Consider the following 24601-nt stretch of genomic DNA (forward strand, 5'->3'; position numbering starts at 1 on the left):
CACATGTGGGATAAATCCATCCCACAAAAAAGAATGATTGCGCTCGCTCTCACATATTTCCAGTTTGTCCTGTAGGGGTGAGCCCCACACAGATGGCCGGTTAGCTCAGTTGGTTAGAGCGTGGTGCTAATAACGCCAAGGTCGCGGGTCCGATCCCCGTACTGGCCAAAAACAGCCCTTACCAGTCACCTTCCCTCATTGGGTCACAGGTAGATCAACGCTGAAGCTTTTTGCTTCTTAGCAGTTTCTTTGTTGCATCATTTTCTTTTCTCATTTTACTAGTTTAATAAAGAGATAAAAAAATTCACAAAAATAAATGTCAATTCTGTCAGGTCCCCCGAGGTGAACACACTGGAAAGCTGCTACAGAAAAATATACTAGTGGCACAATAACGGGCATCAAAGCGGGCAGCGAAAGGTGTTATCAAAAAGGACGAATGACTGAACCTGGCCCAATTCTCTCATACTCTGCCGAGTGAGTGCAAATTGCAGTTTTCTTCACAATCTCAGCCCATTTGTAATATTTTTCCCATTTTACAGTACATGACATGGTAAAATGGCTAGTGTCATTGAAAGCTGCAATTTGTCCTGTAGAAATCAAGCCCTCATGCGGCTACATCTATAGAAAAATTTAAAAAGTTATGGCTTTTTGCACAAATGAAAGCACAAAAATGAAAAGTGAGCAGGGCCCACAGTTGTTCACATCATCACTCACATGCCTCGTGTTTACTTTCTAGTCGTGTTGCGTCAGAGATCACAGCACAGCCATTCCTCGTTAGTATAGTGGTGAGTATCCCCGCCTGTCACGCAGGAGACTGGGGTTCGATTCCCCGACGGGGAGGTCTTTTACATTGTGACTCTGGACTCTGGACTCTGGACTCTGGAGCTCTGGAATCTGAAGCAGTACTTCAAATTGCATTGAAAATGTAATTAATCCGGCAATATATTCGTATTCAGGAGCTGTCGTTTCATTTTATTGTTTGATTGTCAATCGCTTCAGGGGCATCTGCCACCAACAATCACCACATGTGGGATAAATCCATCCCTCAAAAAAGAATGATTGCGCTCGCTCTCACATATTTCCAGTTTGTCCTGTAGGGGTGAGCCCCACACAGATGGCCGGTTAGCTCAGTTGGTTAGAGCGTGGTGCTAATAACGCCAAGGTCGCGGGTCCGATCCCGTACTGGCCAAAAACAGCCCTTACCAGTCACCTTCCCTCATTGGGTCACAGGTAGATCAACGCTGAAGCTTTTTGCTTCTTAGCAGTTTCTTTGTTGCATCATTTTCTTTTCTCATTTTACTAGTTTAATAAAGAGATAAAAAAATTCACAAAAATAAATGTCAATTCTGTCAGGTCCCCCGAGGTGAACACACTGGAAAGCTGCTACAGAAAAATATACTAGTGGCACAATAACGGGCATCAAAGCAGGCAGCGAAAGGTGTTATCAAAAAGGACGAATGACTGAACCTGGCCCAATTCTCTCATACTCTGCCGAGTGAGTGCAAATTGCAGTTTTCTTCACAATCTCAGCCCATTTGTAATATTTTTCCCATTTTACAGTACATGACATGGTAAAATGGCTAGTGTCATTGAAAGCTGCAATTTGTCCTGTAGAAATCAAGCCCTCATGCGGCTACATCTATAGAAAAATTTAAAAAGTTATGGCTTTTTGCACAAATGAAAGCACAAAAATGAAAAGTGAGCAGGGCCCACAGTTGTTCACATCATCACTCACATGCCTCGTGTTTACTTTCTAGTCGTGTTGCGTCAGAGATCACAGCACAGCCATTCCTCGTTAGTATAGTGGTGAGTATCCCCACCTGTCACGCGGGAGACTGGGGTTCGATTCCCCGACGGGGAGGTCTTTTACATTGTGACTCTGGACTCTGGACTCTGGAGCTCTGGAATCTGAAGCAGTACTTCAAATTGCATTGAAAATGTAATTAATCCGGCAATATATTCGTATTCAGGAGCTGTCGTTTCATTTTATTGTTTGATTGTCAATCGCTTCAGGGGCATCTGCCACCAACAATCACCACATGTGGGATAAATCCATCCCTCAAAAAAGAATGATTGCGCTCGCTCTCACATATTTCCAGTTTGTCCTGTAGGGGTGAGCCCCACACAGATGGCCGGTTAGCTCAGTTGGTTAGAGCGTGGTGCTAATAACGCCAAGGTCGCGGGTCCGATCCCCGTACTGGCCAAAAACAGCCCTTACCAGTCACCTTCCCTCATTGGGTCACAGGTAGATCAACGCTGAAGCTTTTTGCTTCTTAGCAGTTTCTTTGTTGCATCATTTTCTTTTCTCATTTTACTAGTTTAATAAAGAGATAAAAAAATTCACAAAAATAAATGTCAATTCTGTCAGGTCCCCCGAGGTGAACACACTGGAAAGCTGCTACAGAAAAATATACTAGTGGCACAATAACGGGCATCAAAGCGGGCAGCGAAAGGTGTTATCAAAAAGGACGAATGACTGAACCTGGCCCAATTCTCTCATACTCTGCCGAGTGAGTGCAAATTGCAGTTTTCTTCACAATCTCAGCCCATTTGTAATATTTTTCCCATTTTACAGTACATGACATGGTAAAATGGCTAGTGTCATTGAAAGCTGCAATTTGTCCTGTAGAAATCAAGCCCTCATGCGGCTACATCTATAGAAAAATTTAAAAAGTTATGGCTTTTTGCACAAATGAAAGCACAAAAATGAAAAGTGAGCAGGGCCCACAGTTGTTCACATCATCACTCACATGCCTCGTGTTTACTTTCTAGTCGTGTTGCGTCAGAGATCACAGCACAGCCATTCCTCGTTAGTATAGTGGTGAGTATCCCCGCCTGTCACGCGGGAGACTGGGGTTCGATTCCCCGACGGGGAGGTCTTTTACATTGTGACTCTGGACTCTGGACTCTGGAGCTCTGGAATCTGAAGCAGTACTTCAAATTGCATTGAAAATGTAATTAATCCGGCAATATATTCGTATTCAGGAGCTGTCGTTTCATTTTATTGTTTGATTGTCAATCGCTTCAGGGGCATCTGCCACCAACAATCACCACATGTGGGATAAATCCATCCCTCAAAAAAGAATGATTGCGCTCGCTCTCACATATTTCCAGTTTGTCCTGTAGGGGTGAGCCCCACACAGATGGCCGGTTAGCTCAGTTGGTTAGAGCGTGGTGCTAATAACGCCAAGGTCGCGGGTCCGATCCCCGTACTGGCCAAAAACAGCCCTTACCAGTCACCTTCCCTCATTGGGTCACAGGTAGATCAACGCTGAAGCTTTTTGCTTCTTAGCAGTTTCTTTGTTGCATCATTTTCTTTTCTCATTTTACTAGTTTAATAAAGAGATAAAAAAATTCACAAAAATAAATGTCAATTCTGTCAGGTCCCCCGAGGTGAACACACTGGAAAGCTGCTACAGAAAAATATACTAGTGGCACAATAACGGGCATCAAAGCGGGCAGCGAAAGGTGTTATCAAAAAGGACGAATGACTGAACCTGGCCCAATTCTCTCATACTCTGCCGAGTGAGTGCAAATTGCAGTTTTCTTCACAATCTCAGCCCATTTGTAATATTTTTCCCATTTTACAGTACATGACATGGTAAAATGGCTAGTGTCATTGAAAGCTGCAATTTGTCCTGTAGAAATCAAGCCCTCATGCGGCTACATCTATAGAAAAATTTAAAAAGTTATGGCTTTTTGCACAAATGAAAGCACAAAAATGAAAAGTGAGCAGGGCCCACAGTTGTTCACATCATCACTCACATGCCTCGTGTTTACTTTCTAGTCGTGTTGCGTCAGAGATCACAGCACAGCCATTCCTCGTTAGTATAGTGGTGAGTATCCCCGCCTGTCACGCGGGAGACTGGGGTTCGATTCCCCGACGGGGAGGTCTTTTACATTGTGACTCTGGACTCTGGAGCTCTGGAATCTGAAGCAGTACTTCAAATTGCATTGAAAATGTAATTAATCCGGCAATATATTCGTATTCAGGAGCTGTCGTTTCATTTTATTGTTTGATTGTCAATCGCTTCAGGGGCATCTGCCACCAACAATCACCACATGTGGGATAAATCCATCCCTCAAAAAAGAATGATTGCGCTCGCTCTCACATATTTCCAGTTTGTCCTGTAGGGGTGAGCCCCACACAGATGGCCGGTTAGCTCAGTTGGTTAGAGCGTGGTGCTAATAACGCCAAGGTCGCGGGTCCGATCCCCGTACTGGCCAAAAACAGCCCTTACCAGTCACCTTCCCTCATTGGGTCACAGGTAGATCAACACTGAAGCTTTTTGCTTCGTAGCAGTTTCTTTGTTGCATCATTTTCTTTTCTCATTTTACTAGTTTAATAAAGAGATAAAAAAATTCACAAAAATAAATGTCAATTCTGTCAGGTCCCCCGAGGTGAACACACTGGAAAGCTGCTACAGAAAAATATACTAGTGGCACAATAACGGGCATCAAAGCGGGCAGCGAAAGGTGTTATCAAAAAGGACGAATGACTGAACCTGGCCCAATTCTCTCATACTCTGCCGAGTGAGTGCAAATTGCAGTTTTCTTCACAATCTCAGCCCATTTGTAATATTTTTCCCATTTTACAGTACATGACATGGTAAAATGGCTAGTGTCATTGAAAGCTGCAATTTGTCCTGTAGAAATCAAGCCCTCATGCGGCTACATCTATAGAAAAATTTAAAAAGTTATGGCTTTTTGCACAAATGAAAGCACAAAAATGAAAAGTGAGCAGGGCCCACAGTTGTTCACATCATCACTCACATGCCTCGTGTTTACTTTCTAGTCGTGTTGCGTCAGAGATCACAGCACAGCCATTCCTCGTTAGTATAGTGGTGAGTATCCCCGCCTGTCACGCGGGAGACTGGGGTTCGATTCCCCGACGGGGAGGTCTTTTACATTGTGACTCTGGACTCTGGAGCTCTGGAATCTGAAGCAGTACTTCAAATTGCATTGAAAATGTAATTAATCCGGCAATATATTCGTATTCAGGAGCTGTCGTTTCATTTTATTGTTTGATTGTCAATCGCTTCAGGGGCATCTGCCACCAACAATCACCACATGTGGGATAAATCCATCCCTCAAAAAAGAATGATTGCGCTCGCTCTCACATATTTCCAGTTTGTCCTGTAGGGGTGAGCCCCACACAGATGGCCGGTTAGCTCAGTTGGTTAGAGCGTGGTGCTAATAACGCCAAGGTCGCGGGTCCGATCCCCGTACTGGCCAAAAACAGCCCTTACCAGTCACCTTCCCTCATTGGGTCACAGGTAGATCAACGCTGAAGCTTTTTGCTTCTTAGCAGTTTCTTTGTTGCATCATTTTCTTTTCTCATTTTACTAGTTTAATAAAGAGATAAAAAAATTCACAAAAATAAATGTCAATTCTGTCAGGTCCCCCGAGGTGAACACACTGGAAAGCTGCTACAGAAAAATATACTAGTGGCACAATAACGGGCATCAAAGCGGGCAGCGAAAGGTGTTATCAAAAAGGACGAATGACTGAACCTGGCCCAATTCTCTCATACTCTGCCGAGTGAGTGCAAATTGCAGTTTTCTTCACAATCTCAGCCCATTTGTAATATTTTTCCCATTTTACAGTACATGACATGGTAAAATGGCTAGTGTCATTGAAAGCTGCAATTTGTCCTGTAGAAATCAAGCCCTCATGCGGCTACATCTATAGAAAAATTTAAAAAGTTATGGCTTTTTGCACAAATGAAAGCACAAAAATGAAAAGTGAGCAGGGCCCACAGTTGTTCACATCATCACTCACATGCCTCGTGTTTACTTTCTAGTCGTGTTGCGTCAGAGATCACAGCACAGCCATTCCTCGTTAGTATAGTGGTGAGTATCCCCGCCTGTCACGCGGGAGACTGGGGTTCGATTCCCCGACGGGGAGGTCTTTTACATTGTGACTCTGGACTCTGGACTCTGGAGCTCTGGAATCTGAAGCAGTACTTCAAATTGCATTGAAAATGTAATTAATCCGGCAATATATTCGTATTCAGGAGCTGTCGTTTCATTTTATTGTTTGATTGTCAATCGCTTCAGGGGCATCTGCCACCAACAATCACCACATGTGGGATAAATCCATCCCTCAAAAAAGAATGATTGCGCTCGCTCTCACATATTTCCAGTTTGTCCTGTAGGGGTGAGCCCCACACAGATGGCCGGTTAGCTCAGTTGGTTAGAGCGTGGTGCTAATAACGCCAAGGTCGCGGGTCCGATCCCCGTACTGGCCAAAAACAGCCCTTACCAGTCACCTTCCCTCATTGGGTCACAGGTAGATCAACGCTGAAGCTTTTTGCTTCTTAGCAGTTTCTTTGTTGCATCATTTTCTTTTCTCATTTTACTAGTTTAATAAAGAGATAAAAAAATTCACAAAAATAAATGTCAATTCTGTCAGGTCCCCCGAGGTGAACACACTGGAAAGCTGCTACAGAAAAATATACTAGTGGCACAATAACGGGCATCAAAGCGGGCAGCGAAAGGTGTTATCAAAAAGGACGAATGACTGAACCTGGCCCAATTCTCTCATACTCTGCCGAGTGAGTGCAAATTGCAGTTTTCTTCACAATCTCAGCCCATTTGTAATATTTTTCCCATTTTACAGTACATGACATGGTAAAATGGCTAGTGTCATTGAAAGCTGCAATTTGTCCTGTAGAAATCAAGCCCTCATGCGGCTACATCTATAGAAAAATTTAAAAAGTTATGGCTTTTTGCACAAATGAAAGCACAAAAATGAAAAGTGAGCAGGGCCCACAGTTGTTCACATCATCACTCACATGCCTCGTGTTTACTTTCTAGTCGTGTTGCGTCAGAGATCACAGCACAGCCATTCCTCGTTAGTATAGTGGTGAGTATCCCCGCCTGTCACGCGGGAGACTGGGGTTCGATTCCCCGACGGGGAGGTCTTTTACATTGTGACTCTGGACTCTGGAGCTCTGGAATCTGAAGCAGTACTTCAAATTGCATTGAAAATGTAATTAATCCGGCAATATATTCGTATTCAGGAGCTGTCGTTTCATTTTATTGTTTGATTGTCAATCGCTTCAGGGGCATCTGCCACCAACAATCACCACATGTGGGATAAATCCATCCCACAAAAAAGAATGATTGCGCTCGCTCTCACATATTTCCAGTTTGTCCTGTAGGGGTGAGCCCCACACAGATGGCTGGTTAGCTCAGTTGGTTAGAGCATGGTGCTAATAACGCCAAGGTCGCGGGTCCGATCCCCGTACTGGCCAAAAACAGCCCTTACCAGTCACCTTCCCTCATTGGGTCACAGGTAGATCAACGCTGAAGCTTTTTGCTTCTTAGCAGTTTCTTTGTTGCATCATTTTCTTTTCTCATTTTACTAGTTTAATAAAGAGATAAAAAAATTCACAAAAATAAATGTCAATTCTGTCAGGTCCCCCGAGGTGAACACACTGGAAAGCTGCTACAGAAAAATATACTAGTGGCACAATAACGGGCATCAAAGCGGGCAGCGAAAGGTGTTATCAAAAAGGACGAATGACTGAACCTGGCCCAATTCTCTCATACTCTGCCGAGTGAGTGCAAATTGCAGTTTTCTTCACAATCTCAGCCCATTTGTAATATTTTTCCCATTTTACAGTACATGACATGGTAAAATGGCTAGTGTCATTGAAAGCTGCAATTTGTCCTGTAGAAATCAAGCCCTCATGCGGCTACATCTATAGAAAAATTTAAAAAGTTATGGCTTTTTGCACAAATGAAAGCACAAAAATGAAAAGTGAGCAGGGCCCACAGTTGTTCACATCATCACTCACATGCCTCGTGTTTACTTTCTAGTCGTGTTGCGTCAGAGATCACAGCACAGCCATTCCTCGTTAGTATAGTGGTGAGTATCCCCACCTGTCACGTGGGAGACTGGGGTTCGATTCCCCGACGGGGAGGTCTTTTACATTGTGACTCTGGACTCTGGAGCTCTGGAGCTCTGGAATCTGAAGCAGTACTTCAAATTGCATTGAAAATGTAATTAATCCGGCAATATATTCGTATTCAGGAGCTGTCGTTTCATTTTATTGTTTGATTGTCAATCGCTTCAGGGGCATCTGCCACCAACAATCACCACATGTGGGATAAATCCATCCCTCAAAAAAGAATGATTGCGCTCGCTCTCACATATTTCCAGTTTGTCCTGTAGGGGTGAGCCCCACACAGATGGCCGGTTAGCTCAGTTGGTTAGAGCGTGGTGCTAATAACGCCAAGGTCGCGGGTCCGATCCCCGTACTGGCCAAAAACAGCCCTTACCAGTCACCTTCCCTCATTGGGTCACAGGTAGATCAACGCTGAAGCTTTTTGCTTCTTAGCAGTTTCTTTGTTGCATCATTTTCTTTTCTCATTTTACTAGTTTAATAAAGAGATAAAAAAATTCACAAAAATAAATGTCAATTCTGTCAGGTCCCCCGAGGTGAACACACTGGAAAGCTGCTACAGAAAAATATACTAGTGGCACAATAACGGGCATCAAAGCGGGCAGCGAAAGGTGTTATCAAAAAGGACGAATGACTGAACCTGGCCCAATTCTCTCATACTCTGCCGAGTGAGTGCAAATTGCAGTTTTCTTCACAATCTCAGCCCATTTGTAATATTTTTCCCATTTTACAGTACATGACATGGTAAAATGGCTAGTGTCATTGAAAGCTGCAATTTGTCCTGTAGAAATCAAGCCCTCATGCGGCTACATCTATAGAAAAATTTAAAAAGTTATGGCTTTTTGCACAAATGAAAGCACAAAAATGAAAAGTGAGCAGGGCCCACAGTTGTTCACATCATCACTCACATGCCTCGTGTTTACTTTCTAGTCGTGTTGCGTCAGAGATCACAGCACAGCCATTCCTCGTTAGTATAGTGGTGAGTATCCCCGCCTGTCACGCGGGAGACTGGGGTTCGATTCCCCGACGGGGAGGTCTTTTACATTGTGACTCTGGACTCTGGACTCTGGAGCTCTGGAATCTGAAGCAGTACTTCAAATTGCATTGAAAATGTAATTAATCCGGCAATATATTCGTATTCAGGAGCTGTCGTTTCATTTTATTGTTTGATTGTCAATCGCTTCAGGGGCATCTGCCACCAACAATCACCACATGTGGGATAAATCCATCCCTCAAAAAAGAATGATTGCGCTCGCTCTCACATATTTCCAGTTTGTCCTGTAGGGGTGAGCCCCACACAGATGGCCGGTTAGCTCAGTTGGTTAGAGCGTGGTGCTAATAACGCCAAGATCGCGGGTCCGATCCCCGTACTGGCCAAAAACAGCCCTTACCAGTCACCTTCCCTCATTGGGTCACAGGTAGATCAACGCTGAAGCTTTTTGCTTCTTAGCAGTTTCTTTGTTGCATCATTTTCTTTTCTCATTTTACTAGTTTAATAAAGAGATAAAAAAATTCACAAAAATAAATGTCAATTCTGTCAGGTCCCCCGAGGTGAACACACTGGAAAGCTGCTACAGAAAAATATACTAGTGGCACAATAACGGGCATCAAAGCGGGCAGCGAAAGGTGTTATCAAAAAGGACGAATGACTGAACCTGGCCCAATTCTCTCATACTCTGCCGAGTGAGTGCAAATTGCAGTTTTCTTCACAATCTCAGCCCATTTGTAATATTTTTCCCATTTTACAGTACATGACATGGTAAAATGGCTAGTGTCATTGAAAGCTGCAATTTGTCCTGTAGAAATCAAGCCCTCATGCGGCTACATCTATAGAAAAATTTAAAAAGTTATGGCTTTTTGCACAAATGAAAGCACAAAAATGAAAAGTGAGCAGGGCCCACAGTTGTTCACATCATCACTCACATGCCTCGTGTTTACTTTCTAGTCGTGTTGCGTCAGAGATCACAGCACAGCCATTCCTCGTTAGTATAGTGGTGAGTATCCCCGCCTGTCACGCGGGAGACTGGGGTTCGATTCCCCGACGGGGAGGTCTTTTACATTGTGACTCTGGACTCTGGAGCTCTGGAATCTGAAGCAGTACTTCAAATTGCATTGAAAATGTAATTAATCCGGCAATATATTCGTATTCAGGAGCTGTCGTTTCATTTTATTGTTTGATTGTCAATCGCTTCAGGGGCATCTGCCACCAACAATCACCACATGTGGGATAAATCCATCCCACAAAAAAGAATGATTGCGCTCGCTCTCACATATTTCCAGTTTGTCCTGTAGGGGTGAGCCCCACACAGATGGCTGGTTAGCTCAGTTGGTTAGAGCATGGTGCTAATAACGCCAAGGTCGCGGGTCCGATCCCCGTACTGGCCAAAAACAGCCCTTACCAGTCACCTTCCCTCATTGGGTCACAGGTAGATCAACGCTGAAGCTTTTTGCTTCTTAGCAGTTTCTTTGTTGCATCATTTTCTTTTCTCATTTTACTAGTTTAATAAAGAGATAAAAAAATTCACAAAAATAAATGTCAATTCTGTCAGGTCCCCCGAGGTGAACACACTGGAAAGCTGCTACAGAAAAATATACTAGTGGCACAATAACGGGCATCAAAGCGGGCAGCGAAAGGTGTTATCAAAAAGGACGAATGACTGAACCTGGCCCAATTCTCTCATACTCTGCCGAGTGAGTGCAAATTGCAGTTTTCTTCACAATCTCAGCCCATTTGTAATATTTTTCCCATTTTACAGTACATGACATGGTAAAATGGCTAGTGTCATTGAAAGCTGCAATTTGTCCTGTAGAAATCAAGCCCTCATGCGGCTACATCTATAGAAAAATTTAAAAAGTTATGGCTTTTTGCACAAATGAAAGCACAAAAATGAAAAGTGAGCAGGGCCCACAGTTGTTCACATCATCACTCACATGCCTCGTGTTTACTTTCTAGTCGTGTTGCGTCAGAGATCACAGCACAGCCATTCCTCGTTAGTATAGTGGTGAGTATCCCCACCTGTCACGTGGGAGACCGGGGTTCGATTCCCCGACGGGGAGGTCTTTTACATTGTGACTCTGGACTCTGGAGCTCTGGAATCTGAAGCAGTACTTCAAATTGCATTGAAAATGTAATTAATCCGGCAATATATTCGTATTCAGGAGCTGTCGTTTCATTTTATTGTTTGATTGTCAATCGCTTCAGGGGCATCTGCCACCAACAATCACCACATGTGGGATAAATCCATCCCTCAAAAAAGAATGATTGCGCTCGCTCTCACATATTTCCAGTTTGTCCTGTAGGGGTGAGCCCCACACAGATGGCCGGTTAGCTCAGTTGGTTAGAGCGTGGTGCTAATAACGCCAAGGTCGCGGGTCCGATCCCCGTACTGGCCAAAAACAGCCCTTACCAGTCACCTTCCCTCATTGGGTCACAGGTAGATCAACGCTGAAGCTTTTTGCTTCTTAGCAGTTTCTTTGTTGCATCATTTTCTTTTCTCATTTTACTAGTTTAATAAAGAGATAAAAAAATTCACAAAAATAAATGTCAATTCTGTCAGGTCCCCCGAGGTGAACACACTGGAAAGCTGCTACAGAAAAATATACTAGTGGCACAATAACGGGCATCAAAGCGGGCAGCGAAAGGTGTTATCAAAAAGGACGAATGACTGAACCTGGCCCAATTCTCTCATACTCTGCCGAGTGAGTGCAAATTGCAGTTTTCTTCACAATCTCAGCCCATTTGTAATATTTTTCCCATTTTACAGTACATGACATGGTAAAATGGCTAGTGTCATTGAAAGCTGCAATTTGTCCTGTAGAAATCAAGCCCTCATGCGGCTACATCTATAGAAAAATTTAAAAAGTTATGGCTTTTTGCACAAATGAAAGCACAAAAATGAAAAGTGAGCAGGGCCCACAGTTGTTCACATCATCACTCACATGCCTCGTGTTTACTTTCTAGTCGTGTTGCGTCAGAGATCACAGCACAGCCATTCCTCGTTAGTATAGTGGTGAGTATCCCCACCTGTCACGCGGGAGACTGGGGTTCGATTCCCCGACGGGGAGGTCTTTTACATTGTGACTCTGGACTCTGGACTCTGGAGCTCTGGAATCTGAAGCAGTACTTCAAATTGCATTGAAAATGTAATTAATCCGGCAATATATTCGTATTCAGGAGCTGTCGTTTCATTTTATTGTTTGATTGTCAATCGCTTCAGGGGCATCTGCCACCAACAATCACCACATGTGGGATAAATCCATCCCTCAAAAAAGAATGATTGCGCTCGCTCTCACATATTTCCAGTTTGTCCTGTAGGGGTGAGCCCCACACAGATGGCCGGTTAGCTCAGTTGGTTAGAGCGTGGTGCTAATAACGCCAAGGTCGCGGGTCCGATCCCCGTACTGGCCAAAAACAGCCCTTACCAGTCACCTTCCCTCATTGGGTCACAGGTAGATCAACGCTGAAGCTTTTTGCTTCTTAGCAGTTTCTTTGTTGCATCATTTTCTTTTCTCATTTTACTAGTTTAATAAAGAGATAAAAAAATTCACAAAAATAAATGTCAATTCTGTCAGGTCCCCCGAGGTGAACACACTGGAAAGCTGCTACAGAAAAATATACTAGTGGCACAATAACGGGCATCAAAGCGGGCAGCGAAAGGTGTTATCAAAAAGGACGAATGACTGAACCTGGCCCAATTCTCTCATACTCTGCCGAGTGAGTGCAAATTGCAGTTTTCTTCACAATCTCAGCCCATTTGTAATATTTTTCCCATTTTACAGTACATGACATGGTAAAATGGCTAGTGTCATTGAAAGCTGCAATTTGTCCTGTAGAAATCAAGCCCTCATGCGGCTACATCTATAGAAAAATTTAAAAAGTTATGGCTTTTTGCACAAATGAAAGCACAAAAATGAAAAGTGAGCAGGGCCCACAGTTGTTCACATCATCACTCACATGCCTCGTGTTTACTTTCTAGTCGTGTTGCGTCAGAGATCACAGCACAGCCATTCCTCGTTAGTATAGTGGTGAGTATCCCCGCCTGTCACGCGGGAGACTGGGGTTCGATTCCCCGACGGGGAGGTCTTTTACATTGTGACTCTGGACTCTGGAGCTCTGGAATCTGAAGCAGTACTTCAAATTGCATTGAAAATGTAATTAATCCGGCAATATATTCGTATTCAGGAGCTGTCGTTTCATTTTATTGTTTGATTGTCAATCGCTTCAGGGGCATCTGCCACCAACAATCACCACATGTGGGATAAATCCATCCCACAAAAAAGAATGATTGCGCTCGCTCTCACATATTTCCAGTTTGTCCTGTAGGGGTGAGCCCCACACAGATGGCCGGTTAGCTCAGTTGGTTAGAGCGTGGTGCTAATAACGCCAAGGTCGCGGGTCCGATCCCCGTACTGGCCAAAAACAGCCCTTACCAGTCACCTTCCCTCATTGGGTCACAGGTAGATCAACGCTGAAGCTTTTTGCTTCTTAGCAGTTTCTTTGTTGCATCATTTTCTTTTCTCATTTTACTAGTTTAATAAAGAGATAAAAAAATTCACAAAAATAAATGTCAATTCTGTCAGGTCCCCCGAGGTGAACACACTGGAAAGCTGCTACAGAAAAATATACTAGTGGCACAATAACGGGCATCAAAGCGGGCAGCGAAAGGTGTTATCAAAAAGGACGAATGACTGAACCTGGCCCAATTCTCTCATACTCTGCCGAGTGAGTGCAAATTGCAGTTTTCTTCACAATCTCAGCCCATTTGTAATATTTTTCCCATTTTACAGTACATGACATGGTAAAATGGCTAGTGTCATTGAAAGCTGCAATTTGTCCTGTAGAAATCAAGCCCTCATGCGGCTACATCTATAGAAAAATTTAAAAAGTTATGGCTTTTTGCACAAATGAAAGCACAAAAATGAAAAGTGAGCAGGGCCCACAGTTGTTCACATCATCACTCACATGCCTCGTGTTTACTTTCTAGTCGTGTTGCGTCAGAGATCACAGCACAGCCATTCCTCGTTAGTATAGTGGTGAGTATCCCCACCTGTCACGCGGGAGACTGGGGTTCGATTCCCCGACGGGGAGGTCTTTTACATTGTGACTCTGGACTCTGGACTCTGGAGCTCTGGAATCTGAAGCAGTACTTCAAATTGCATTGAAAATGTAATTAATCCGGCAATATATTCGTATTCAGGAGCTGTCGTTTCATTTTATTGTTTGATTGTCAATCGCTTCAGGGGCATCTGCCACCAACAATCACCACATGTGGGATAAATCCATCCCTCAAAAAAGAATGATTGCGCTCGCTCTCACATATTTCCAGTTTGTCCTGTAGGGGTGAGCCCCACACAGATGGCCGGTTAGCTCAGTTGGTTAGAGCGTGGTGCTAATAACGCCAAGGTCGCGGGTCCGATCCCCGTACTGGCCAAAAACAGCCCTTACCAGTCACCTTCCCTCATTGGGTCACAGGTAGATCAACGCTGAAGCTTTTTGCTTCTTAGCAGTTTCTTTGTTGCATCATTTTCTTTTCTCATTTTACTAGTTTAATAAAGAGATAAAAAAATTCACAAAAATAAATGTCAATTCTGTCAGGTCCCCCGAGGTGAACACACTGGAAAGCTGCTACAGAAAAATATACTAGTGGCACAATAACGGGCATCAAAGCGGGCAGCGAAAGGTGTTATCAAAAAGGACGAATGACTGAACCTGGCCCAATTCTCTCATACTCTGCCGAGTGAGTGCAAATTGCAGTTTTCTTCACAATCTCAGCCCATTTGTAATATTTTTCCCATTTTACAGTACATGACATGGTAAAATGGCTAGTGTCATTGAAAGCTGCAATTTGTCCTGTAGAAATCAAGCCCTCATGCGGCTACATCTATAGAAAAATTTAAAAAGTTATGGCTTTTTGCACAAATGAAAGCACAAAAATGAAAAGTGAGCAGGGCCCACAGTTGTTCACATCATCACTCACATGCCTCGTGTTTACTTTCTAGTCGTGTTGCGTCAGAGATCACAGCACAGCCATTCCTCGTTAGTATAGTGGTGAGTATCCCCGCCTGTCACGCGGGAGACTGGGGTTCGATTCCCCGACGGGGAGGTCTTTTACATTGTGACTCTGGACTCTGGAGCTCTGGAATCTGAAGCAGTACTTCAAATTGCATTGAAAATGTAATTAATCCGGCAATATATTCGTATTCAGGAGCTGTCGTTTCATTTTATTGTTTGATTGTCAATCGCTTCAGGGGCATCTGCCACCAACAATCACCACATGTGGGATAAATCCATCCCACAAAAAAGAATGATTGCGCTCGCTCTCACATATTTCCAGTTTGTCCTGTAGGGGTGAGCCCCACACAGATGGCCGGTTAGCTCAGTTGGTTAGAGCGTGGTGCTAATAACGCCAAGGTCGCGGGTCCGATCCCCGTACTGGCCAAAAACAGCCCTTACCAGTCACCTTCCCTCATTGGGTCACAGGTAGATCAACACTGAAGCTTTTTGCTTCTTAGCAGTTTCTTTGTTGCATCATTTTCTTTTCTCATTTTACTAGTTTAATAAAGAGATAAAAAAATTCACAAAAATAAATGTCAATTCTGTCAGGTCCCCCGAGGTGAACACACTGGAAAGCTGCTACAGAAAAATATACTAGTGGCACAATAACGGGCATCAAAGCGGGCAGCGAAAGGTGTTATCAAAAAGGACGAATGACTGAACCTGGCCCAATTCTCTCATACTCTGCCGAGTGAGTGCAAATTGCAGTTTTCTTCACAATCTCAGCCCATTTGTAATATTTTTCCCATTTTACAGTACATGACATGGTAAAATGGCTAGTGTCATTGAAAGCTGCAATTTGTCCTGTAGAAATCAAGCCCTCATGCGGCTACATCTATAGAAAAATTTAAAAAGTTATGGCTTTTTGCACAAATGAAAGCACAAAAATGAAAAGTGAGCAGGGCCCACAGTTGTTCACATCATCACTCACATGCCTCGTGTTTACTTTCTAGTCGTGTTGCGTCAGAGATCACAGCACAGCCATTCCTCGTTAGTATAGTGGTGAGTATCCCCACCTGTCACGCGGGAGACTGGGGTTCGATTCCCCGACGGGGAGGTCTTTTACATTGTGACTCTGGAGCTCTGGAATCTGAAGCAGTACTTCAAATTGCATTGAAAATGTAATTAATCCGGCAATATATTCGTATTCAGGAGCTGTCGTTTCATTTTATTGTTTGATTGTCAATCGCTTCAGGGGCATCTGCCACCAACAATCACCACATGTGGGATAAATCCATCCCTCAAAAAAGAATGATTGCGCTCGCTCTCACATATTTCCAGTTTGTCCTGTAGGGGTGAGCCCCACACAGATGGCCGGTTAGCTCAGTTGGTTAGAGCGTGGTGCTAATAACGCCAAGGTCGCAGGTCCGATCCCCGTACTGGCCAAAAACAGCCCTTACCAGTCACCTTCCCTCATTGGGTCACAGGTAGATCAACGCTGAAGCTTTTTGCTTCTTAGCAGTTTCTTTGTTGCATCATTTTCTTTTCTCATTTTACTAGTTTAATAAAGAGATAAAAAAATTCACAAAAATAAATGTCAATTCTGTCAGGTCCCCCGAGGTGAACACACTGGAAAGCTGCTACAGAAAAATATACTAGTGGCACAATAACGGGCATCAAAGCAGGCAGCGAAAGGTGTTATCAAAAAGGACGAATGACTGAACCTGGCCCAATTCTCTCATACTCTGCCGAGTGAGTGCAAATTGCAGTTTTCTTCACAATCTCAGCCCATTTGTAATATTTTTCCCATTTTACAGTACATGACATGGTAAAATGGCTAGTGTCATTGAAAGCTGCAATTTGTCCTGTAGAAATCAAGCCCTCATGCGGCTACATCTATAGAAAAATTTAAAAAGTTATGGCTTTTTGCACAAATGAAACCACAAAAATGAAAAGTGAGCAGGGCCCACAGTTGTTCACATCATCACTCACATGCCTCGTGTTTACTTTCTAGTCGTGTTGCGTCAGAGATCACAGCACAGCCATTCCTCGTTAGTATAGTGGTGAGTATCCCCACCTGTCACGCGGGAGACTGGGGTTCGATTCCCCGACGGGGAGGTCTTTTACATTGTGACTCTGGACTCTGGACTCTGGAGCTCTGGAATCTGAAGCAGTACTTCAAATTGCATTGAAAATGTAATTAATCCGGCAATATATTCGTATTCAGGAGCTGTCGTTTCATTTTATTGTTTGATTGTCAATCGCTTCAGGGGCATCTGCCACCAACAATCACCACATGTGGGATAAATCCATCCCTCAAAAAAGAATGATTGCGCTCGCTCTCACATATTTCCAGTTTGTCCTGTAGGGGTGAGCCCCACACAGATGGCCGGTTAGCTCAGTTGGTTAGAGCGTGGTGCTAATAACGCCAAGGTCGCGGGTCCGATCCCCGTACTGGCCAAAAACAGCCCTTACCAGTCACCTTCCCTCATTGGGTCACAGGTAGATCAACGCTGAAGCTTTTTGCTTCTTAGCAGTTTCTTTGTTGCATCATTTTCTTTTCTCATTTTACTAGTTTAATAAAGAGATAAAAAAATTCACAAAAATAAATGTCAATTCTGTCAGGTCCCCCGAGGTGAACACACTGGAAAGCTGCTACAGAAAAATATACTAGTGGCACAATAACGGGCATCAAAGCAGGCAGCGAAAGGTGTTATCAAAAAGGACGAATGACTGAACCTGGCCCAATTCTCTCATACTCTGCCGAGTGAGTGCAAATTGCAGTTTTCTTCACAATCTCAGGCCATTTGTAATATTTTTCCCATTTTACAGTACATGACATGGTAAAATGGCTAGTGTCATTGAAAGCTGCAATTTGTCCTGTAGAAATCAAGCCCTCATGCGGCTACATCTATAGAAAAATTTAAAAAGTTATGGCTTTTTGCACAAATGAAAGCACAAAAATGAAAAGTGAGCAGGGCCCACAGTTGTTCACATCATCACTCACATGCCTCGTGTTTACTTTCTAGTCGTGTTGCGTCAGAGATCACAGCACAGCCATTCCTCGTTAGTATAGTGGTGAGTATCCCCGCCTGTCACGCGGGAGACTGGGGTTCGATTCCCCGACGGGGAGGTCTTTTACATTGTGACTCTGGACTCTGGAGCTCTGGAATCTGAAGCAGTACTTCAAATTGCATTGAAAATGTAATTAATCCGGCAATATATTCGTATTCAGGAGCTGTCGTTTCATTTTATTGTTTGATTGTCAATCGCTTCAGGGGCATCTGCCACCAACAATCACCACATGTGGGATAAATCCATCCCACAAAAAAGAATGATTGCGCTCGCTCTCACATATTTCCAGTTTGTCCTGTAGGGGTGAGCCCCACACAGATGGCCGGTTAGCTCAGTTGGTTAGAGCGTGGTGCTAATAACGCCAAGGTCGCGGGTCCGATCCCCGTACTGGCCAAAAACAGCCCTTACCAGTCACCTTCCCTCATTGGGTCACAGGTAGATCAACACTGAAGCTTTTTGCTTCTTAGCAGTTTCTTTGTTGCATCATTTTCTTTTCTCATTTTACTAGTTTAATAAAGAGATAAAAAAATTCACAAAAATAAATGTCAATTCTGTCAGGTCCCCCGAGGTGAACACACTGGAAAGCTGCTACAGAAAAATATACTAGTGGCACAATAACGGGCATCAAAGCGGGCAGCGAAAGGTGTTATCAAAAAGGACGAATGACTGAACCTGGCCCAATTCTCTCATACTCTGCCGAGTGAGTGCAAATTGCAGTTTTCTTCACAATCTCAGCCCATTTGTAATATTTTTCCCATTTTACAGTACATGACATGGTAAAATGGCTAGTGTCATTGAAAGCTGCAATTTGTCCTGTAGAAATCAAGCCCTCATGCGGCTACATCTATAGAAAAATTTAAAAAGTTATGGCTTTTTGCACAAATGAAACCACAAAAATGAAAAGTGAGCAGGGCCCACAGTTGTTCACATCATCACTCACATGCCTCGTGTTTACTTTCTAGTCGTGTTGCGTCAGAGATCACAGCACAGCCATTCCTCGTTAGTATAGTGGTGAGTATCCCCACCTGTCACGCGGGAGACTGGGGTTCGATTCCCCGACGGGGAGGTCTTTTACATTGTGACTCTGGACTCTGGACTCTGGAGCTCTGGAATCTGAAGCAGTACTTCAAATTGCATTGAAAATGTAATTAATCCGGCAATATATTCGTATTCAGGAGCTGTCGTTTCATTTTATTGTTTGATTGTCAATCGCTTCAGGGGCATCTGCCACCAACAATCACCACATGTGGGATAAATCCATCCCTCAAAAAAGAATGATTGCGCTCGCTCTCACATATTTCCAGTTTGTCCTGTAGGGGTGAGCCCCACACAGATGGCCGGTTAGCTCAGTTGGTTAGAGCGTGGTGCTAATAACGCCAAGGTCGCGGGTCCGATCCCCGTACTGGCCAAAAACAGCCCTTACCAGTCACCTTCCCTCATTGGGTCACAGGTAGATCAACGCTGAAGCTTTTTGCTTCTTAGCAGTTTCTTTGTTGCATCATTTTCTTTTCTCATTTTACTAGTTTAATAAAGAGATAAAAAAATTCACAAAAATAAATGTCAATTCTGTCAGGTCCCCCGAGGTGAACACACTGGAAAGCTGCTACAGAAAAATATACTAGTGGCACAATAACGGGCATCAAAGCAGGCAGCGAAAGGTGTTATCAAAAAGGACGAATGACTGAACCTGGCCCAATTCTCTCATACTCTGCCGAGTGAGTGCAAATTGCAGTTTTCTTCACAATCTCAGCCCATTTGTAATATTTTTCCCATTTTACAGTACATGACATGGTAAAATGGCTAGTGTCATTGAAAGCTGCAATTTGTCCTGTAGAAATCAAGCCCTCATGCGGCTACATCTATAGAAAAATTTAAAAAGTTATGGCTTTTTGCACAAATGAAAGCACAAAAATGAAAAGTGAGCAGGGCCCACAGTTGTTCACATCATCACTCACATGCCTCGTGTTTACTTTCTAGTCGTGTTGCGTCAGAGATCACAGCACAGCCATTCCTCGTTAGTATAGTGGTGAGTATCCCCACCTGTCACGCGGGAGACTGGGGTTCGATTCCCCGACGGGGAGGTCTTTTACATTGTGACTCTGGACTCTGGAATCTGAAGCAGTACTTCAAATTGCATTAAAAATGTAATTAATCCGGCAATATATTCGTATTCAGGAGCTGTCGTTTCATTTTATTGTTTGATTGTCAATCGCTTCAGGGGCATCTGCCACCAACAATCACCACATGTGGGATAAATCCATCCCTCAAAAAAGAATGATTGCGCTCGCTCTCACATATTTCCAGTTTGTCCTGTAGGGGTGAGCCCCACACAGATGGCCGGTTAGCTCAGTTGGTTAGAGCGTGGTGCTAATAACGCCAAGGTCGCGGGTCCGATCCCCGTACTGGCCAAAAACAGCCCTTACCAGTCACCTTCCCTCATTGGGTCACAGGTAGATCAACGCTGAAGCTTTTTGCTTCTTAGCAGTTTCTTTGTTGCATCATTTTCTTTTCTCATTTTACTAGTTTAATAAAGAGATAAAAAAATTCACAAAAATAAATGTCAATTCTGTCAGGTCCCCCGAGGTGAACACACTGGAAAGCTGCTACAGAAAAATATACTAGTGGCACAATAACGGGCATCAAAGCGGGCAGCGAAAGGTGTTATCAAAAAGGACGAATGACTGAACCTGGCCCAATTCTCTCATACTCTGCCGAGTGAGTGCAAATTGCAGTTTTCTTCACAATCTCAGCCCATTTGTAATATTTTTCCCATTTTACAGTACATGACATGGTAAAATGGCTAGTGTCATTGAAAGCTGCAATTTGTCCTGTAGAAATCAAGCCCTCATGCGGCTACATCTATAGAAAAATTTAAAAAGTTATGGCTTTTTGCACAAATGAAAGCACAAAAATGAAAAGTGAGCAGGGCCCACAGTTGTTCACATCATCACTCACATGCCTCGTGTTTACTTTCTAGTCGTGTTGCGTCAGAGATCACAGCACAGCCATTCCTCGTTAGTATAGTGGTGAGTATCCCCACCTGTCACGCGGGAGACTGGGGTTCGATTCCCCGACGGGGAGGTCTTTTACATTGTGACTCTGGACTCTGGAGCTCTGGAATCTGAAGCAGTACTTCAAATTGCATTGAAAATGTAATTAATCCGGCAATATATTCGTATTCAGGAGCTGTCGTTTCATTTTATTGTTTGATTGTCAATCGCTTCAGGGGCATCTGCCACCAACAATCACCACATGTGGGATAAATCCATCCCACAAAAAAGAATGATTGCGCTCGCTCTCACATATTTCCAGTTTGTCCTGTAGGGGTGAGCCCCACACAGATGGCCGGTTAGCTCAGTTGGTTAGAGCGTGGTGCTAATAACGCCAAGGTCGCGGGTCCAATCCCCGTACTGGCCAAAAACAGCCCTTACCAGTCACCTTCCCTCATTGGGTCACAGGTAGATCAACGCTGAAGCTTTTTGCTTCTTAGCAGTTTCTTTGTTGCATCATTTTCTTTTCTCATTTTACTAGTTTAATAAAGAGATAAAAAAATTCACAAAAATAAATGTCAATTCTGTCAGGTCCCCCGAGGTGAACACACTGGAAAGCTGCTACAGAAAAATATACTAGTGGCACAATAACGGGCATCAAAGCGGGCAGCGAAAGGTGTTATCAAAAAGGACGAATGACTGAACCTGGCCCAATTCTCTCATACTCTGCCGAGTGAGTGCAAATTGCAGTTTTCTTCACAATCTCAGCCCATTTGTAATATTTTTCCCATTTTACAGTACATGACATGGTAAAATGGCTAGTGTCATTGAAAGCTGCAATTTGTCCTGTAGAAATCAAGCCCTCATGCGGCTACATCTATAGAAAAATTTAAAAAGTTATGGCTTTTTGCACAAATGAAAGCACAAAAATGAAAAGTGAGCAGGGCCCACAGTTGTTCACATCATCACTCACATGCCTCGTGTTTACTTTCTAGTCGTGTTGCGTCAGAGATCACAGCACAGCCATTCCTCGTTAGTATAGTGGTGAGTATCCCCGCCTGTCACACGGGAGACTGGGGTTCGATTCCCCGACGGGGAGGTCTTTTACATTGTGACTCTGGACTCTGGACTCTGGAGCTCTGGAATCTGAAGCAGTACTTCAAATTGCATTGAAAATGTAATTAATCCGGCAATATATTCGTATTCAGGAGCTGTCGTTTCATTTTATTGTTTGATTGTCAATCGCTTCAGGGGCATCTGCCACCAACAATCACCACATGTGGGATAAATCCATCCCACAAAAAAGAATGATTGCGCTCGCTCTCACATATTTCCAGTTTGTCCTGTAGGGGTGAGCCCCACACAGATGGCCGGTTAGCTCAGTTGGTTAGAGCGTGGTGCTAATAACGCCAAGGTCGCGGGTCCGATCCCCGTACTGGCCAAAAACAGCCCTTACCAGTCACCTTCCCTCATTGGGTCACAGGTAGATCAACACTGAAGCTTTTTGCTTCTTAGCAGTTTCTTTGTTGCATCATTTTCTTTTCTCATTTTACTAGTTTAATAAAGAGATAAAAAAATTCACAAAAATAAATGTCAATTCTGTCAGGTCCCCCGAGGTGAACACACTGGAAAGCTGCTACAGAAAAATATACTAGTGGCACAATAACGGGCATCAAAGCGGGCAGCGAAAGGTGTTATCAAAAAGGACGAATGACTGAACCTGGCCCAATTCTCTCATACTCTGCCGAGTGAGTGCAAATTGCAGTTTTCTTCACAATCTCAGCCCATTTGTAATATTTTTCCCATTTTACAGTACACGACATGGTAAAATGGCTAGTGTCATTGAAAGCTGCAATTTGTCCTGTAGAAATCAAGCCCTCATGCGGCTACATCTATAGAAAAATTTAAAAAGTTATGGCTTTTTGCACAAATGAAAGCACAAAAATGAAAAGTGAGCAGGGCCCACAGTTGTTCACATCATCACTCACATGCCTCGTGTTTACTTTCTAGTCGTGTTGCGTCAGAGATCACAGCACAGCCATTCCTCGTTAGTATAGTGGTGAGTATCCCCACCTGTCACGCGGGAGACTGGGGTTCGATTCCCCGACGGGGAGGTCTTTTACATTGTGACTCTGGACTCTGGAATCTGAAGCAGTACTTCAAATTGCATTAAAAATGTAATTAATCCGGCAATATATTCGTATTCAGGAGCTGTCGTTTCATTTTATTGTTTGATTGTCAATCGCTTCAGGGGCATCTGCCACCAACAATCACCACATGTGGGATAAATCCATCCCTCAAAAAAGAATGATTGCGCTCGCTCTCACATATTTCCAGTTTGTCCTGTAGGGGTGAGCCCCACACAGATGGCCGGTTAGCTCAGTTGGTTAGAGCGTGGTGCTAATAACGCCAAGGTCGCGGGTCCGATCCCCGTACTGGCCAAAAACAGCCCTTACCAGTCACCTTCCCTCATTGGGTCACAGGTAGATCAACGCTGAAGCTTTTTGCTTCTTAGCAGTTTCTTTGTTGCATCATTTTCTTTTCTCATTTTACTAGTTTAATAAAGAGATAAAAAAATTCACAAAAATAAATGTCAATTCTGTCAGGTCCCCCGAGGTGAACACACTGGAAAGCTGCTACAGAAAAATATACTAGTGGCACAATAACGGGCATCAAAGCGGGCAGCGAAAGGTGTTATCAAAAAGGACGAATGACTGAACCTGGCCCAATTCTCTCATACTCTGCCGAGTGAGTGCAAATTGCAGTTTTCTTCACAATCTCAGCCCATTTGTAATATTTTTCCCATTTTACAGTACATGACATGGTAAAATGGCTAGTGTCATTGAAAGCTGCAATTTGTCCTGTAGAAATCAAGCCCTCATGCGGCTACATCTATAGAAAAATTTAAAAAGTTATGGCTTTTTGCACAAATGAAAGCACAAAAATGAAAAGTGAGCAGGGCCCACAGTTGTTCACATCATCACTCACATGCCTCGTGTTTACTTTCTAGTCATGTTGCGTCAGAGATCACAGCACAGCCATTCCTCGTTAGTATAGTGGTGAGTATCCCCACCTGTCACGCGGGAGACTGGGGTTCGATTCCCCGACGGGGAGGTCTTTTACATTGTGACTCTGGACTCTGGAGCTCTGGAATCTGAAGCAGTACTTCAAATTGCATTGAAAATGTAATTAATCCGGCAATATATTCGTATTCAGGAGCTGTCGTTTCATTTTATTGTTTGATTGTCAATCGCTTCAGGGGCATCTGCCACCAACAATCACCACATGTGGGATAAATCCATCCCACAAAAAAGAATGATTGCGCTCGCTCTCACATATTTCCAGTTTGTCCTGTAGGGGTGAGCCCCACACAGATGGCCGGTTAGCTCAGTTGGTTAGAGCGTGGTGCTAATAACGCCAAGGTCGCGGGTCCGATCCCCGTACTGGCCAAAAACAGCCCTTACCAGTCACCTTCCCTCATTGGGTCACAGGTAGATCAACGCTGAAGCTTTTTGCTTCTTAGCAGTTTCTTTGTTGCATCATTTTCTTTTCTCATTTTACTAGTTTAATAAAGAGATAAAAAAATTCACAAAAATAAATGTCAATTCTGTCAGGTCCCCCGAGGTGAAC

The 24601-nt window shown here is 43.7% G+C and overlaps 36 non-coding genes across 36 annotated transcripts; all 36 read left to right on the forward strand.

Moving 5' to 3' along the window:
- Nucleotides 1-94: 94 nt before the first annotated feature.
- Nucleotides 95-168, forward strand: TRNAI-AAU (transfer RNA isoleucine (anticodon AAU)). Its single transcript has one exon. It is a non-coding gene; the product is annotated as a tRNA-Ile (tRNA).
- Nucleotides 169-1116: 948 nt separating this feature from the next.
- On the forward strand, nt 1117-1189 carry TRNAI-AAU (transfer RNA isoleucine (anticodon AAU)). The gene has a single exon. It is a non-coding gene; the product is annotated as a tRNA-Ile (tRNA).
- Nucleotides 1190-2130: 941 nt separating this feature from the next.
- Nucleotides 2131-2204, forward strand: TRNAI-AAU (transfer RNA isoleucine (anticodon AAU)). The gene has a single exon. It is a non-coding gene; the product is annotated as a tRNA-Ile (tRNA).
- Nucleotides 2205-2804: 600 nt separating this feature from the next.
- Nucleotides 2805-2876, forward strand: TRNAD-GUC (transfer RNA aspartic acid (anticodon GUC)). The gene has a single exon. It is a non-coding gene; the product is annotated as a tRNA-Asp (tRNA).
- Nucleotides 2877-3145: 269 nt separating this feature from the next.
- TRNAI-AAU (transfer RNA isoleucine (anticodon AAU)) lies at nt 3146-3219 on the forward strand. Its single transcript has one exon. It is a non-coding gene; the product is annotated as a tRNA-Ile (tRNA).
- A 600-nt stretch (nt 3220-3819) lies between these two features.
- On the forward strand, nt 3820-3891 carry TRNAD-GUC (transfer RNA aspartic acid (anticodon GUC)). Its single transcript has one exon. It is a non-coding gene; the product is annotated as a tRNA-Asp (tRNA).
- Nucleotides 3892-4153: 262 nt separating this feature from the next.
- TRNAI-AAU (transfer RNA isoleucine (anticodon AAU)) lies at nt 4154-4227 on the forward strand. The gene has a single exon. It is a non-coding gene; the product is annotated as a tRNA-Ile (tRNA).
- Nucleotides 4228-4827: 600 nt separating this feature from the next.
- On the forward strand, nt 4828-4899 carry TRNAD-GUC (transfer RNA aspartic acid (anticodon GUC)). The gene has a single exon. It is a non-coding gene; the product is annotated as a tRNA-Asp (tRNA).
- Nucleotides 4900-5161: 262 nt separating this feature from the next.
- On the forward strand, nt 5162-5235 carry TRNAI-AAU (transfer RNA isoleucine (anticodon AAU)). Its single transcript has one exon. It is a non-coding gene; the product is annotated as a tRNA-Ile (tRNA).
- A 600-nt stretch (nt 5236-5835) lies between these two features.
- Nucleotides 5836-5907, forward strand: TRNAD-GUC (transfer RNA aspartic acid (anticodon GUC)). The gene has a single exon. It is a non-coding gene; the product is annotated as a tRNA-Asp (tRNA).
- Nucleotides 5908-6176: 269 nt separating this feature from the next.
- On the forward strand, nt 6177-6250 carry TRNAI-AAU (transfer RNA isoleucine (anticodon AAU)). The gene has a single exon. It is a non-coding gene; the product is annotated as a tRNA-Ile (tRNA).
- Nucleotides 6251-6850: 600 nt separating this feature from the next.
- TRNAD-GUC (transfer RNA aspartic acid (anticodon GUC)) lies at nt 6851-6922 on the forward strand. The gene has a single exon. It is a non-coding gene; the product is annotated as a tRNA-Asp (tRNA).
- Nucleotides 6923-7184: 262 nt separating this feature from the next.
- Nucleotides 7185-7258, forward strand: TRNAI-AAU (transfer RNA isoleucine (anticodon AAU)). The gene has a single exon. It is a non-coding gene; the product is annotated as a tRNA-Ile (tRNA).
- A 942-nt stretch (nt 7259-8200) lies between these two features.
- TRNAI-AAU (transfer RNA isoleucine (anticodon AAU)) lies at nt 8201-8274 on the forward strand. Its single transcript has one exon. It is a non-coding gene; the product is annotated as a tRNA-Ile (tRNA).
- Nucleotides 8275-8874: 600 nt separating this feature from the next.
- TRNAD-GUC (transfer RNA aspartic acid (anticodon GUC)) lies at nt 8875-8946 on the forward strand. The gene has a single exon. It is a non-coding gene; the product is annotated as a tRNA-Asp (tRNA).
- Nucleotides 8947-9215: 269 nt separating this feature from the next.
- TRNAI-AAU (transfer RNA isoleucine (anticodon AAU)) lies at nt 9216-9289 on the forward strand. Its single transcript has one exon. It is a non-coding gene; the product is annotated as a tRNA-Ile (tRNA).
- A 600-nt stretch (nt 9290-9889) lies between these two features.
- On the forward strand, nt 9890-9961 carry TRNAD-GUC (transfer RNA aspartic acid (anticodon GUC)). The gene has a single exon. It is a non-coding gene; the product is annotated as a tRNA-Asp (tRNA).
- A 262-nt stretch (nt 9962-10223) lies between these two features.
- On the forward strand, nt 10224-10297 carry TRNAI-AAU (transfer RNA isoleucine (anticodon AAU)). The gene has a single exon. It is a non-coding gene; the product is annotated as a tRNA-Ile (tRNA).
- A 600-nt stretch (nt 10298-10897) lies between these two features.
- Nucleotides 10898-10969, forward strand: TRNAD-GUC (transfer RNA aspartic acid (anticodon GUC)). Its single transcript has one exon. It is a non-coding gene; the product is annotated as a tRNA-Asp (tRNA).
- Nucleotides 10970-11231: 262 nt separating this feature from the next.
- Nucleotides 11232-11305, forward strand: TRNAI-AAU (transfer RNA isoleucine (anticodon AAU)). The gene has a single exon. It is a non-coding gene; the product is annotated as a tRNA-Ile (tRNA).
- A 941-nt stretch (nt 11306-12246) lies between these two features.
- On the forward strand, nt 12247-12320 carry TRNAI-AAU (transfer RNA isoleucine (anticodon AAU)). The gene has a single exon. It is a non-coding gene; the product is annotated as a tRNA-Ile (tRNA).
- Nucleotides 12321-12920: 600 nt separating this feature from the next.
- Nucleotides 12921-12992, forward strand: TRNAD-GUC (transfer RNA aspartic acid (anticodon GUC)). Its single transcript has one exon. It is a non-coding gene; the product is annotated as a tRNA-Asp (tRNA).
- A 262-nt stretch (nt 12993-13254) lies between these two features.
- On the forward strand, nt 13255-13328 carry TRNAI-AAU (transfer RNA isoleucine (anticodon AAU)). Its single transcript has one exon. It is a non-coding gene; the product is annotated as a tRNA-Ile (tRNA).
- A 941-nt stretch (nt 13329-14269) lies between these two features.
- On the forward strand, nt 14270-14343 carry TRNAI-AAU (transfer RNA isoleucine (anticodon AAU)). The gene has a single exon. It is a non-coding gene; the product is annotated as a tRNA-Ile (tRNA).
- A 600-nt stretch (nt 14344-14943) lies between these two features.
- On the forward strand, nt 14944-15015 carry TRNAD-GUC (transfer RNA aspartic acid (anticodon GUC)). Its single transcript has one exon. It is a non-coding gene; the product is annotated as a tRNA-Asp (tRNA).
- A 262-nt stretch (nt 15016-15277) lies between these two features.
- On the forward strand, nt 15278-15351 carry TRNAI-AAU (transfer RNA isoleucine (anticodon AAU)). Its single transcript has one exon. It is a non-coding gene; the product is annotated as a tRNA-Ile (tRNA).
- A 927-nt stretch (nt 15352-16278) lies between these two features.
- Nucleotides 16279-16352, forward strand: TRNAI-AAU (transfer RNA isoleucine (anticodon AAU)). The gene has a single exon. It is a non-coding gene; the product is annotated as a tRNA-Ile (tRNA).
- Nucleotides 16353-17293: 941 nt separating this feature from the next.
- TRNAI-AAU (transfer RNA isoleucine (anticodon AAU)) lies at nt 17294-17367 on the forward strand. The gene has a single exon. It is a non-coding gene; the product is annotated as a tRNA-Ile (tRNA).
- Nucleotides 17368-17967: 600 nt separating this feature from the next.
- On the forward strand, nt 17968-18039 carry TRNAD-GUC (transfer RNA aspartic acid (anticodon GUC)). Its single transcript has one exon. It is a non-coding gene; the product is annotated as a tRNA-Asp (tRNA).
- Nucleotides 18040-18301: 262 nt separating this feature from the next.
- TRNAI-AAU (transfer RNA isoleucine (anticodon AAU)) lies at nt 18302-18375 on the forward strand. The gene has a single exon. It is a non-coding gene; the product is annotated as a tRNA-Ile (tRNA).
- Nucleotides 18376-19316: 941 nt separating this feature from the next.
- TRNAI-AAU (transfer RNA isoleucine (anticodon AAU)) lies at nt 19317-19390 on the forward strand. The gene has a single exon. It is a non-coding gene; the product is annotated as a tRNA-Ile (tRNA).
- A 926-nt stretch (nt 19391-20316) lies between these two features.
- On the forward strand, nt 20317-20390 carry TRNAI-AAU (transfer RNA isoleucine (anticodon AAU)). The gene has a single exon. It is a non-coding gene; the product is annotated as a tRNA-Ile (tRNA).
- A 934-nt stretch (nt 20391-21324) lies between these two features.
- On the forward strand, nt 21325-21398 carry TRNAI-AAU (transfer RNA isoleucine (anticodon AAU)). The gene has a single exon. It is a non-coding gene; the product is annotated as a tRNA-Ile (tRNA).
- Nucleotides 21399-22339: 941 nt separating this feature from the next.
- TRNAI-AAU (transfer RNA isoleucine (anticodon AAU)) lies at nt 22340-22413 on the forward strand. The gene has a single exon. It is a non-coding gene; the product is annotated as a tRNA-Ile (tRNA).
- A 926-nt stretch (nt 22414-23339) lies between these two features.
- TRNAI-AAU (transfer RNA isoleucine (anticodon AAU)) lies at nt 23340-23413 on the forward strand. The gene has a single exon. It is a non-coding gene; the product is annotated as a tRNA-Ile (tRNA).
- A 934-nt stretch (nt 23414-24347) lies between these two features.
- TRNAI-AAU (transfer RNA isoleucine (anticodon AAU)) lies at nt 24348-24421 on the forward strand. Its single transcript has one exon. It is a non-coding gene; the product is annotated as a tRNA-Ile (tRNA).
- Nucleotides 24422-24601: the final 180 nt, after the last annotated feature.

The sequence above is a fragment of the Phyllobates terribilis genome, unplaced genomic scaffold (assembly GCF_046119375.1).
Source record: "Phyllobates terribilis strain yellow unplaced genomic scaffold, ASM4611937v1 Scaffold_11__3_contigs__length_659146591, whole genome shotgun sequence".
In the NCBI taxonomy this organism is placed as follows: Eukaryota; Metazoa; Chordata; class Amphibia; order Anura; family Dendrobatidae; genus Phyllobates; species Phyllobates terribilis.